At 31.1% G+C, this 12,821-nt stretch overlaps 1 long non-coding RNA gene across 2 annotated transcripts; it reads right to left on the reverse strand.

Moving 5' to 3' along the window:
• Positions 1–4,810: 4,810 nt before the first annotated feature.
• Positions 4,811–8,455, reverse strand: LOC132040888 (uncharacterized). 2 transcript variants are annotated; one of them, XR_009410810.1, is made up of 3 exons: positions 7,787–8,455; positions 5,483–7,468; positions 4,811–5,332 (listed from the first exon to the last, which is right to left on the reverse strand). It is a non-coding gene; the product is annotated as an uncharacterized LOC132040888 (long non-coding RNA). The 2 variants fall into 2 exon arrangements; XR_009410808.1 differs by lacking the exon at positions 7,787–8,455 and adding an exon at positions 7,560–7,656.
• Positions 8,456–12,821: the final 4,366 nt, after the last annotated feature.

Genomic DNA, 12,821 nt, shown 5'->3' on the forward strand with positions numbered 1-12,821 from the left:
TTTTTCTTTTCAAACATATATTTATTTATATTAATGTAATTTTTTAAAAATTGTACTCTTCGAATCTGGTACTTGAAGAAAGAGGAAGTTCAAGACAAGTCAAAATTTATTTAAACCAAAAAAGAGCCAACTAGAATTAATAAAGAATAGCAGTTAATAGGGACGGCAAAAAAGATTTAGGTTTGGCCTATTAAAGGAAAATTGACAACCCATATGATTTCCTCACTAATGCTACATTTAATAATAAGGTTATTAGATGTAAGGAAAAAAGAAAGTAGAATGATTTACTTTTCAAATTTAAGATGAGACTTGATTGTTCAAGGCTTCCAAAAATATGGTAATGGTTTTTCTAATTCAACATACAAAGTAAAATAAATTCTTTCCTTTCATTTCAATTAAACACTAAATGAAAAATAACATAAAATATCATAGTTGGGGAAATAATGTAGGTAGAGGAGGATAGAGATAATGCAACAGAGGGGAAATTTATTTGCTTATTGCATATAATACAAAAATAAAAATTGTAGAAAATTCGACATATTTTTAACAAAAGAATATTTATATTACATATCTAAGGTAAGAAAAGAATAATGTTTGGTAAAAAGATTTAGTTTTGGGCTATTACAATTGACGATCTACATTATTTCTTCATTAAATGCTACTTTAACTAATTAGGTTAGTAGATGTAAGGAAAAAAGGATGTAGTTATGATTTACTTTAATATTTTATATGGATATAAAATTTCTATTTTATATATAAGTAAGAAGAAAAATTATGTTGGGAAAAAAATGAAGTGTAATTCCTTTTTTCCTAGAAGTTTAATGTATTTGATATGTTGCTACTATAGGAAACTATACTTTTAAAGAAGAAAACCCGATAATCAAGAAAAAATAAAATAAAGAAACAAATTGCTTTTATTAACTTTTGGTCTATTAGAAGAAAATTGACGATATGATTTTCTCACTAAATGTTACATGTAATAATTAGGTTTATTCGATGTTTGGAAAAAATGATGTAATCATGATTTACTTTTCAAATTTAAAATGAGAGTTGGTGGTTCTAGGCTTAACCTCCTATATATATACCCTTCTAATAACACATAAGTTAAATTAGGTTTTCTCCTTAAAGTTATGCTTCCTGCCATCACCACTTCTTTCAAAATTATGTTTTCTGGAATCTTCCCTTTCTAATAGAAGGATCTATCATTATGTATGTATATTGATTAAAAGAGTCTCCATTTATTTCAATTTTTTTTTTCTTTTGTGTTTTATAGTGCCATGTATGAGAAAAGGATAAAGATATGTAATTATTTTTGTATGATTTGATTGAAGAATTTTGTTTAGTTTTGTTTTCCAATGAATGATTTTATGTGGCTTTATCTTGTGATGTAACGTTTTATGATCTAACTTGCATTATTTCTCTACCATTTTGTTTCATAAATTACTTTCATGTTCTTAACTTTTCATCAATATCTTCTTTGTTAATCTTTTATGTCAATGCATGTCATATTGCTTAATTACTTCTCCTATCATATTAGCCAAAAAGAAAAAGAAGCTTTATTATAAGCATTTAGTCTTCTTAGTTGCTTTTCGAATCTTAGAACATCTCATAATACTACAGATTATAGAAGGCATTAATTTTTTTTGTAGTGTTTGAAACTTGGGTGGAAAAGTAGGAATTGGCGATGGCAATTAAGAAATATGATAACAAATTTCTTACAAAATCAACAAATCACGGGCAACCTCACTATCGTAGTTTCACCTTCAAAGAAACAAAATATAGATTTCTTCTGTTGCTTTTAATGGTTAACATTTTATATTTCCTCTTATATGCAGTCACGCATAAATGGTAAATTTGTTATCTCTCCCTCTCCTTACAAATAAATGTCCTTTGTCAATATTAAAAATTATTTATTTATAAACATATCAATGATATATGATAAGATGTTAGTTTTATTATATTAAAATGACTAAAGTAATTGCAATCGTGATATTGGGGAATAGCGGTATACCAAACGCGTATTTATCACAAATGATAATATACTACTTTAAAAAGTTAAATCTGACAATATTTTCAAAAAATATTCATTTGTACAAAGTCTTCCTCTTTAAAAGATCGAGCTCCAAGTCTGAATAATAATCATCATCTCATTGACATGCCCGGATGATTCTATATAAGCAGTATTTTCCATTTTATTAGAAAAACATATAAAGATGCTGGAGACTAAAATAACTTGCCCATTGTAAGCAATAAATATTGAAATTTTAAGCTTTGTCATCAGTTAATGGTGAATGGAAGGTTTTAATTTTTGATTTTATTTAATATTTAAATAAGTGGTATAGTCACAATTATTATATGAATGTAATTTATTTCATGTTACATGTATTTTATAGCTATCGATCATGTTTAGTTCTTTAGCAGTGCTTAATTTTCATCGTAAGTTCAAGCTATTATGTGATCTTTTGGTTGATTGTATGTGTTTTATTGTTGTTTAAAGATGGTGATAATTTGTCTCTTAATCTAATTTTAAGAAATATGGATGGATTTCCCCTAGAAAAGAAGATTGAGGACTTGCTAATTTAGCCTCATCTATAAGCCAATCTTGTGAGGAATCAAAATTGCTTATTTTTTTAAGGAAGTGTTTACTTTTAGAAAAAGAGGTGTTTGGCTAGATTTTAGGATTTTTTTTAATATAATGAAAATATATTTCAGAAGCAAAATAATTGTGCGCAAATATATAGCATCTTAGAATTTATGAACTACAGTGCAATTTTCATCCTTAGCTCACCATTTTAGCCTATCATTTGTTTCAAGTATACTTTGAATTAACTTAGATAATATAATTAATAAATTTAAAGAATATTATTATAAAATTAATGCAAAATTTTAAATAATATTTTTTTTTGAGTAATATAATATAAGGTTAAAAATATTAAAAACTATTTCGAGAGTAAGAAAATATATGTTAATACATTATATTAAATAGAGAAGGGAACAAAAGACAATTTAATACGAAGTCACGTGTCAATGAAATGATGTTAAGTAATTGATAACAATGACAAAAGACAAAAATCGAGAAAGGAGAAATTTTCTAATATCAATTTTTATAATGTCGATATTTTTGGATAAGATTATTTGAATATGAGATGAAAAAATCATTTGAAAAATTATATTATGGATAAAATCACGTAACTGAAACCGTAACAAATAAAGTTGAAGATATAGAAAATATTGACCAACAAAAGAATTTCAAGCCTTGCAATTTAATGATACCAAGTAATAAGTATTAATACCTATACCGATAAACAAGGAATACGAACTGTCCCTTTAATGTAGAAATACGGAGAAATAAGACTTAAGTATGTATAAAAAGATTGAGTGTAAACTTAAATAGCTAATATTCATTCGCGCATTGCAACAGTTACTTAGTTAAAGAAAAAGAAAAGAAAAAAGAAAGAAAAGAGCTCAAGTGAAGACATCCGTTCGACAGAGTCAACTAAGAAAACTAAGGAACAGCAAGTCAAGAAAATATAAAGAAAAAGAAAAAAAGTTTAACTGAAGTAAAGACATGTTATACTTGCAGAAAGGAAAAGAGTAAAACGTGTACTTGCAAGAAAGCAAAATTTGCAGCAAGCCTGAATCGAACTAAGTCACTTGGGGTTAACTATTTAGCCTTTGCTAGTGGCACCAGATGCTCACCTCTTACTATATATGGGTGGCAAGTTCAATATTTGTGGCATTTTTTATCCATATGGACATATATAGAGAGAGTTTCAACCAAGGAGTTCACCCTTCCACATAGATCCGTCCCTGACACCAACCACATATATGATATTACATTGTATTAAATTTCTAACATTTGCGGAAAGAATCTGTGTCGGAGAGAAATGTTAAATCCATTGTGTATTGGCAGTGCTATATGTTCGCAGTGCTATGTCGACTTATGAATCTTTTGTGCATCTGCAAGCAAACTGATAAAAATTGACACCAAATGGCGAAGACAAAATGCCCATGGGCAAGGCAAAGGTAATTGTGCTGGCAAATTCAACTCTTTCAGTTTTTTAGTGTTTTTAAAATAAACTGTTTGGCCCAGCAAAAAATTCATTTGATGTTTAGAGTAAAATGAGAAACTTTCTTAGAGATGTTCTCTGATTCAAGTCAGAGATGCTATATCTTCAGAGTCTACCATGGCGCTAAATTCTACTTTGTTAAAATAAGTTAATTCATCTGAACAAAGTTAAGAGTAATTTTAAAAAGTTCGGCAAGATATGTAATAATTGGTACTTAAGTGAGAGGGATCATGAGTAATTATGTGCGTGCAATGACGGCACTATTTCATTTTGGTACAGAAAACAGCTTTTTAAGACCTTTTCTGTTTTTTTAAATGTCGTGCTGGGTATCTACAGTCTAAAGAATCATTACTGCTTCTATAACTGAAGTATATGTTCTGCAAAGGAGATGATTCTTAAGGCTTCAAGAAAAGTTCGCCGCACTGAAATGTAACCTTCTGGCAACGAAATTACTACTGCCAAATGATTCTTCTTCCATTTCGTTTTCTGTTAAATAATCACACTACCATTATTTACAAACATCTTATAGTCATTGCAGAATACAGAACAGTAGAGTCGCACGAAGAAACCTTGGCGTTTAGAAAGCACAAGTACTAAGTTTAATCTTGGACATGAACAAAATGTTCCATTCTCCTTGGCAGCCTGAAAATCTTGAACTATACTGCCTGTTAACGTGTCAAAAGTATTCGCTAAAGTATTTTATGGAAAATGATAGAACACCTCACGTACATCATGGTAGGTAGTTTCGTCGCGGATGTAGTGTGATTATTACTTACAGTCATCATGGCATAATCTTGATTGTTATTGACAACATACTGTTATTATTCACATTACTTTCCTCTCTTCTCTCGCCCATCTTAAGTATCGTCAAAACAATTGAAGTCAATAAATGAGTTATTACCGTCAGCATGTACTTGTACAGTTATTGACAAACAGAAGCCTAATCTTTCCAAGTGCAGAAAGAGCATCTTCCATGCTAATTCTTGCATCAGGTGTCACTGCAGTGCAACTCAAAAGCTAATTCCATGACAGATGACAAACATTGCATCTTTGGGTCGGTTTGTTCATCGCCTGGCTGTGCCAAATTAGCATCCACCAACTTATGAATCCACTTGGAAAAGAATCACTAACCCAACGTCGTATGCTCAAATCTTCGGCAAATATTTCATCACTTGGTCTCCTTCTTGTAAACGTCTCCATCATCAAGATGCCAAAGCTATAAACATTGCAGCTTGTGGATACTATTCCATCTTGTCCATACACTGCAATTATGGTCGAAAATAATTAGAAAAGCTTCCTAGTTAATTATTGAGGAATATGCCAAAACAATGATAACCAAACTATACCTTGGGGGAAAGAATTAATGTTTTGGGTACTCTAAGGCTATGAGGAAGTTTTAAAATTAATAATACCTAAAGCAATATATCCAATGGTTGCAATTGTCCTTGTTTGAACGAAAGTATCCCCTGCACCTAGCAATTTTGCAATGCCAAAATCACTGACATGGCCAACCATTTCTTGATCTAGCAAGACATTGCTTGGCTTCAAATCACAATGCACCACAGGTGTTGAATAACCATTGTGGGGATTATACATTGCAGATGCAACATCTATCATTATTTTAATCTTTGCAACATATCTAAGAAAAAGTTATGACTTATAGCCATTTTTCGAGAGTCCCATTCGGCATATATTCTAATACCAAGGCTTTAAAGTCAGGGTTGGAGCAGCTGGTGATGACTTCCCTAAGATTTTGATGGCAGAGGTTGCGCAACATCTCACATTTTGTATCAAAACTTTTGAATGCACCCTCCAATTGCACATTGAATACCTTTGCTGCCAAAAAAGTACCATCCTTAAGTATCCCTTTATAGACCATGCCGAAACCCACCATACCAAGCAAGTTACTTTCATTGAATCCTTTGGTTGCTTGTTCAAGTTCATAGGAGGAAATTCTTTCATGCCCTTTTACTGGAGACAAAACTGCTTGACCTGCTTTCTTCTGTATCTTTCGCATTCTTAACACAACATATCCAACAGCCAATGCAAGTAGTAATCCAATCCCCAAAAGAGTACATAAAGCTACAAGCTTTCTTCTTCTTCTTGACTTCTCTGTAGATTTGGTTAGGCATGGCTTCACATTAAACCTGGAGTCACCACAGAGTGCACCATTGGACAGGAAGGATTGGGTGGTGAAGTTTGCAAAAGGACCACCGGTGGGAATTTCTCCACTGAGTTTATTAAATGAGATGTTCAAGTATTTGAGATACATGAGCATCTAATGATTTTGGTATTTCACCACTAAGATTGTTATAGCCCACATCCAATAATTCCCAAGCTATCATTTTGTCCAATGAATCTGGAATAGGCCCATCTAATCTATTATGTGCTAGAGAAAGATCAATCAATTTATCTTGACCCCCTGAAGTGCTAGGGATCTTACCAGTAAAATTATTTCTTGATAGATCAACGAGTATAGCAGCCGTAAAATTTCCAATCTCCGGAGAAATTTGCCCCACTTAGAAAATTGGATGAAACATTGAATTGTATGAGATCTTGAAGGCTCCCTAAGCTTGCAGGCAAGCTCCAATTCAGCCTGTTGTAAGCTAGATTAAGTATCCTTAAACTGGTTACATTCCCTAAGCATAGTGGCACTGAGCCAGAAAACTGATTCTCTGACAAGTCTAATGCTCCGAGATTCTTTAAATTGCAGATAACCTCTGCAATGGTTCCTTTTAACTTGTTGCTATCTAGGTAAATTTCTTGAAGGTTCAGCATGCCTTGGACAGTATTTGGAATATATCCAGTCAACTCACGTTTTAATAGACTCATCTTTGTCACTCCAGTCAGATTACCAATTTCTTCAGGAAGAATCCCCTTCAGTTTAAAACTCTCTCCACTAAATATTTTCAGAGAGTCAGAGAAATTTCCAATTGATGCAGGAAGAACACCATCTAACCGATTCCTCGAAAAAGCGAGTTCTTATAGTTTCCTACATTTTGTCAAAGATGTAAGGAACCTCAATACTGAATAGCCAAAAAAAATTGTTCCCCTGCAAGTTCAAAAGCTCAAGGTATTCTAAGTTACCAAGTAATTAAGGAATTGGTCCGGTGAAGTTGTTCTTTGAGAGACTAAGGATTCTGAGTCTTGAAGAATTTGAGATAGTATCAGAGATAAAACCACTCTGGTTATTTGAACAATAAAGTTTTTCTAGGCGGCTAGGCACTCGACGACCTAAATCTGAAGGTAGAGTACCTGAAGCCTGTTTCCTTCAAGTCCTAGGACCTACAATGCTGACATGTTGAAAATGCTTGCTGGAATGGAACCAGTTAACTCATTGTCAGATAATGTCAGCACCTCTAGTGTTTTAAGATTTCCTAGTTCCGCTGGTATCTCTCCTATCAAGTGGTGGAAAAATATCAGTGCCAATTTAGCAGAAAGAGGAAAGGAAAAAAAAATCAGATTTATTGCAAGGAAACATCATACTACCTTTGAAGTGCTGGTCTCCAAGATATAATGTTATAAGTTCTATTAAGTTGGCTAGCTCTCTTGGCACTATTCCGATGAACTTATTGACAGACAATGAGTCAATGACATGAATAGATGCTTTCTGCTTTTTTCTAAGGTTGATGGAATAACACCATCGAAGTAGTAGTTTAAGATATAAAGCCCTCCCAAGTTCGGAAAATGGTCACATATAGTTGTTGGAAGCTTACCAGTAAGATTATTGTAGGTAAGAGCCATTTGTTGCATTGTGCTAATGTTAAAGATTGATGGTGGTATGGAACCAGTAAGCTGGTTATTTTGCAGGTCTAACAAAGTCAGAGGAAGATCACCGAGTTATTGGGGGATCTCTCCCTCTAGAAAATTTCCCCTTATTCTCAACACTTCCAGCTTTGTCAGGTTGGAAAAGGAAGATCGGATTTTTCGGGAGAACTCTTTCAAGGAAAGGCGCAAAATGCGAAGATTAGGTAACAAACTTAAAAATGATGGAACTGCACCAGTAAAGTTGTTCCAAGTGACATTAATCATTTTCAATCTCTGCAAATGAGCCAACTCTTCCGGCAACTCTCCGTGGAAAGTGTTGTTACTAATGTCAAGGGAAACAAGAAATGAGAGGTTTCCAGATGTGGAGGGATGGTACCGTGAATTTGCATGCTAGAAATGACTATAGCTGTGACTCGATTGTGGCGAGAGCTACAAGTGATGCCAATCCAGCTGCAAACAAGGCCGAAAGAAGACCAGTTGGTTTCCAAGATATTGTTACGATCAGAAGAAATGTAAGATTTAAAGGCAAGAAGAGCAGCTTCATCAATGCTAATATTGGAAGAAATAGCCATTGAAATATGGTGATGAAGTAGAATGAAAACTGCAAGAGCAAAGAGAAGATTCTAAAACAAGAATGGATGAGCCAAAGAAATGAACGTTAGATATTGATCAATTTATATCTATGTCATCCACTCTCAGAAATAGTAAGATTAGCCAATTTCCTGGCAATGGGAATTTATATCACATTTTTTTCTAAAAGGATTTAACCGGGCAGGGACTGGGGTGGCTTTGAGCATCTGTTTGGTCAGGATGATGATGTTTCCCTTACGTTTCTTTCTTCTATTATTTGATTGAGATAGCGACCCGGGCTTAACTAAACATATAAAAGTAGTCATATTTCAATTAGAAAAATATAATTTATTAAATATTTTCTTACTGCATGATTAACAATTCAGTGGCATGTTAAATATGTATTGTTGATAAATTTTCATTATTATTAATGTTCTTTAGTCAACTAATTAGATAATTTTTAAAACAAAAAATTAATTATGAGAAGGAATTTTAGTAGAAAAATCATCAAATGCCAAAGGGACACAAACGACTCGACATTCTGTAAAGTAACATAATTTAGATTATGTAAAATAATTAAACCCGATGAAAATCATAAATTGAAAAATATTGACATTTTTATGAATTTGTGAGTATGTAAATTTTGTATTTATAGAGAGATTTTTTTTTTTTTTTTTGTATTATTAAGTTTTAATTTCACTCATAATATTTCATGTGACAAGAGTTTATGCTAGCTAAATGTGGTGATTTAAGCTTAGTTTTAGCCGAAATTAAGGGAAAAAGTTAAATTCATTAAATGAACGTCAAGGATCAATTTAGTTCTTCATATATAGTTTACGCTTATAACTATTTCTTCTAATGTTATATTACAATTTATAGTACTTTTTTGTATTTTTAATATCTAAATTTAATTTAAAATATTAAGTTCATCTAATTTAATTTAGCTTCATAATTTAGTCAAATACTCTGGCGAAATAAAAAGTGTCACATAAATTAAAATCGGGGCAAGAGTAATTAGTAAAATCTAATAAATGCTCCGGTTGAAAACGATAATATGGCTCCATAATTGCCTAAATTTTACTACATTAGATGTATGATAACAAATAATGTAAAGGGTAATTTAATAACCCTTTTTGTCCATATTATATGGTGTTTTTAGCTTGTGCTAGAAAGTAAGAAGCGTTTTACTAAATTACCTTAGTTAAATAATACCAACTTAATACGATTGTTTGGTTATGTAAAAATTCACCTATCTAAATAAAAGGAAATTTCGTAATAAAACTATTAATACTTTCTCAATTTATATAACAAAATTATTTGAATTAAATATAAAAGCTAAAATCCCATATAATACGAACAGAAGGGAGTAAACAACAAGAAAAAATTCACAAAAAGTTATTACAATTCAATATACAAATACATAAGATCATGAAGAATGAGTCCAAAAAATGAGATTAGGCAAAAGACAAAACAAAGCCAAATGTAGCAACACCATAGGATTAAAAAATTTGTGAGGACCACAAAAGCACCTCATTCCCTCTTATACTTCTTGATTCCCTTAAGACTTATTTTTAAAAAAAGATACTTTAAAATCTTTGAATTTATTACCTAAATTACGTTGGCATTGATAGTTGAGGGGAGCCCTAGAGCAACGGTAAAATTGTCTCTATGTGACCTACAGGTCACGTGTTTGAGCGCGGAAACGATCGGCTGTCTTGAATTAGGTTAAGTTATCTCTGACGCATTCGCAGGATGTGGCCCTTCCCTGGACGTTGCTAACGAAATGCGTTGTGCACCAAACTACTTTGATGTTAGCATTGGTAGTCTTGCAAATGGGTCCTCGGTGATTTAAAATATCTTTCATACATTTCAATTTATATGAACTTTATATTTATTTTTAGTCGATCTTAAAATGAATGCCTATCTTCTAAATTTCGAAACAAATCACTCTTTATGGAATGATTTGAATATTCATACAATATTCAAGACTTATTTTGAACCACAAGTTTCAAAAGTCTTCACTCTTTCTTAAATGTCGTGCCTAGTTAAATGGGTTCATATAAATTGAACGGAGGGAGTATCAAAGATACAATTGACAGCGAGAAAGTAAAAGGGAAAAAAGAAGTCGAACAAATCATATAAAGAAGGCTGCAGCAAGTTGCTCTAGTTAGCTATACTAACAAATCAGAAGACTTTTGGGGTAGGATACATAAGTTATGTTACTATCATGATGATATTGCTTTTCAAAATAAAATAATCATTTCTTAGCTGAAGTTGCGTGATTTGCTACCGAACTTGTTCTTTTTAGCTGGAATGTCAATTTCGAGTAGTACAAATTGTATTTGAGAGTGTTTCTTTGGGGTCATGGGTGTAGCTTAGACGCAGAGAGAGATTTAATATTTGAAGTTTTATGGGTTCGAACGGGTCCAACCGCCGAACCAACAACTCATTTATGCTATAGGATTCATAATTTATTATCCTCCAGTTCATTTTTATTTATTTATTGCAGCGGTGAACGTAGCTCTCTTAAGAGTTATAAATAGAATGACAATTTTATTATTATCGCCAAAGTAATAACTAAGTCATTTAAGATTGAAATCAATAAAACATACTTTCAAAGTTGTGCAGCTCCTAAAAATTTCTTGAACTTTCCAACTTAATAATTAATAATAAAGATAAAATACGTATGAAATGGTAAATTATCTCTTGATTTATCAAGTTGAACAAATAAAAATGGACAACTATTTTTGATATATTAGACAATGTAAAAATAGACCGAGGGAGTATATGATTTTTTTGGTATGTATCTTTACATAATTGTCGTTTCTGCTCTTTGAATTTTTAGAAATTCTCTTTTTTACAAATTTATAACCATTCTATAAGTACATACTTTTTCGCTTCGCTGCTCCAAATATGAAAGAAATTATCTTTTAACGTTTGTACATGTGTTAGCATAACATACACTTTTATCTTCTTCTTCTTCTTCTTTTCATAATCTTGAGCTAACTATACTTTCTATGTAATTTTGCATTTTTGTGATTTGTGTTAATAGTAGTAATTTATAAAGAAGAACTTAGGAAGCGTTCAATCTTCAAATTGCCGACGAAAGTATAGTTCAGGTTTATTGCGTGCCTTTTTTAGTTCTCACTATACATTTTACGGTCATTATCTAATTATATTATAAGGTATTTGGTACTCTGATTACATCAATTCTTGGCACATTCGTCAACAATATAGAAACATGCAAATTTTTGTTTCGTGGTTTGTTTTACCTTCTTTTTTCTTTCAAAAGGAGATCCATTGACTTTCTAAAAGGGACGAACTATATCACAATAAATGCCTTCCCTCTACGAACCTCTAGCTGGTAAATATTACGCCAGGTGTTTACACCTAATTAAATCTTAAGGTTGGCATTTAGATTGTTCAAATTTTCAATTGGGTCTTTAATTCTTTTTTGGTATTTTAACTATATAGAAACGTGGGTTTCTATACTTTATCGTCGTCAGTTATCATCACCTTTAAACTATATAGAAACATGCAAATTTTTGTTTCGTGCCCACCATCTCCAAACTTTGGGCCGCTTTAACAAAATCAAGCGTGGGCTTCATATTAACAAAATCTTTTTTCTTTTAAAAAATTAAAAAATATTAATGTAATTTTAAAGTATCATTAAGGTGATGAATTGTTGACTTTCTAAAATTATTGGGTTTAAGTAGTCAAATCATCCTGAGTTGATTGTTGTATTTATTTATTCACAATATGTTTATTAAAATAAATATATTTTAACATAAAATAGCTTTTTCATTTTTATTCTTACTCTAATAAATGTGAAAAAGAGATTAATGTCATAAAAGAAAAAAATAATATCAAATGCAGATCAAATAATTAATAAGGTAAATTAGTCAAATTATAATTCTAATTGATGTTTCCTTAAAAAACCATGCAAAAGACAACATGATAAGTAAAATGAGATAAACCGAGAATATTTACCAAAAATTAAAAAATAGTAGTTCTTTGTTTAAATAGAAAATCAAATTTCTACTTTGTTTCGTTTTAAACATGTAAAAATAATTTAATAACTTGAATTAGAATTATCGAAATCAAAATTTGATAAAAAATAATAAGTATTGTTTAGGTCCAATCTACATACATTAAACAATAGAATATTTTACATTTAAATTAATCGAATTAAAATTTAAAGTATCAATTAATGTTTAAATATTGCTATTGTTTTATCTCAAAGAGGAAAATAATTTCCTTTTAAACAAGTCTTTTCTTTTTAAAAAGTATTACTAAATTTAGAAATTAGTATTCGAACAAATACTAATAAACAAGTTTTGAACTAGCAATAGTGCATAAATTGTATATATATATATATATATATGCTCAGTATGTTTATTAGCAATATAAATA

Source organism: Lycium ferocissimum, chromosome 2 (genome assembly GCF_029784015.1).
Source record: "Lycium ferocissimum isolate CSIRO_LF1 chromosome 2, AGI_CSIRO_Lferr_CH_V1, whole genome shotgun sequence".
NCBI classification, from domain to species: Eukaryota; Viridiplantae; Streptophyta; class Magnoliopsida; order Solanales; family Solanaceae; genus Lycium; species Lycium ferocissimum.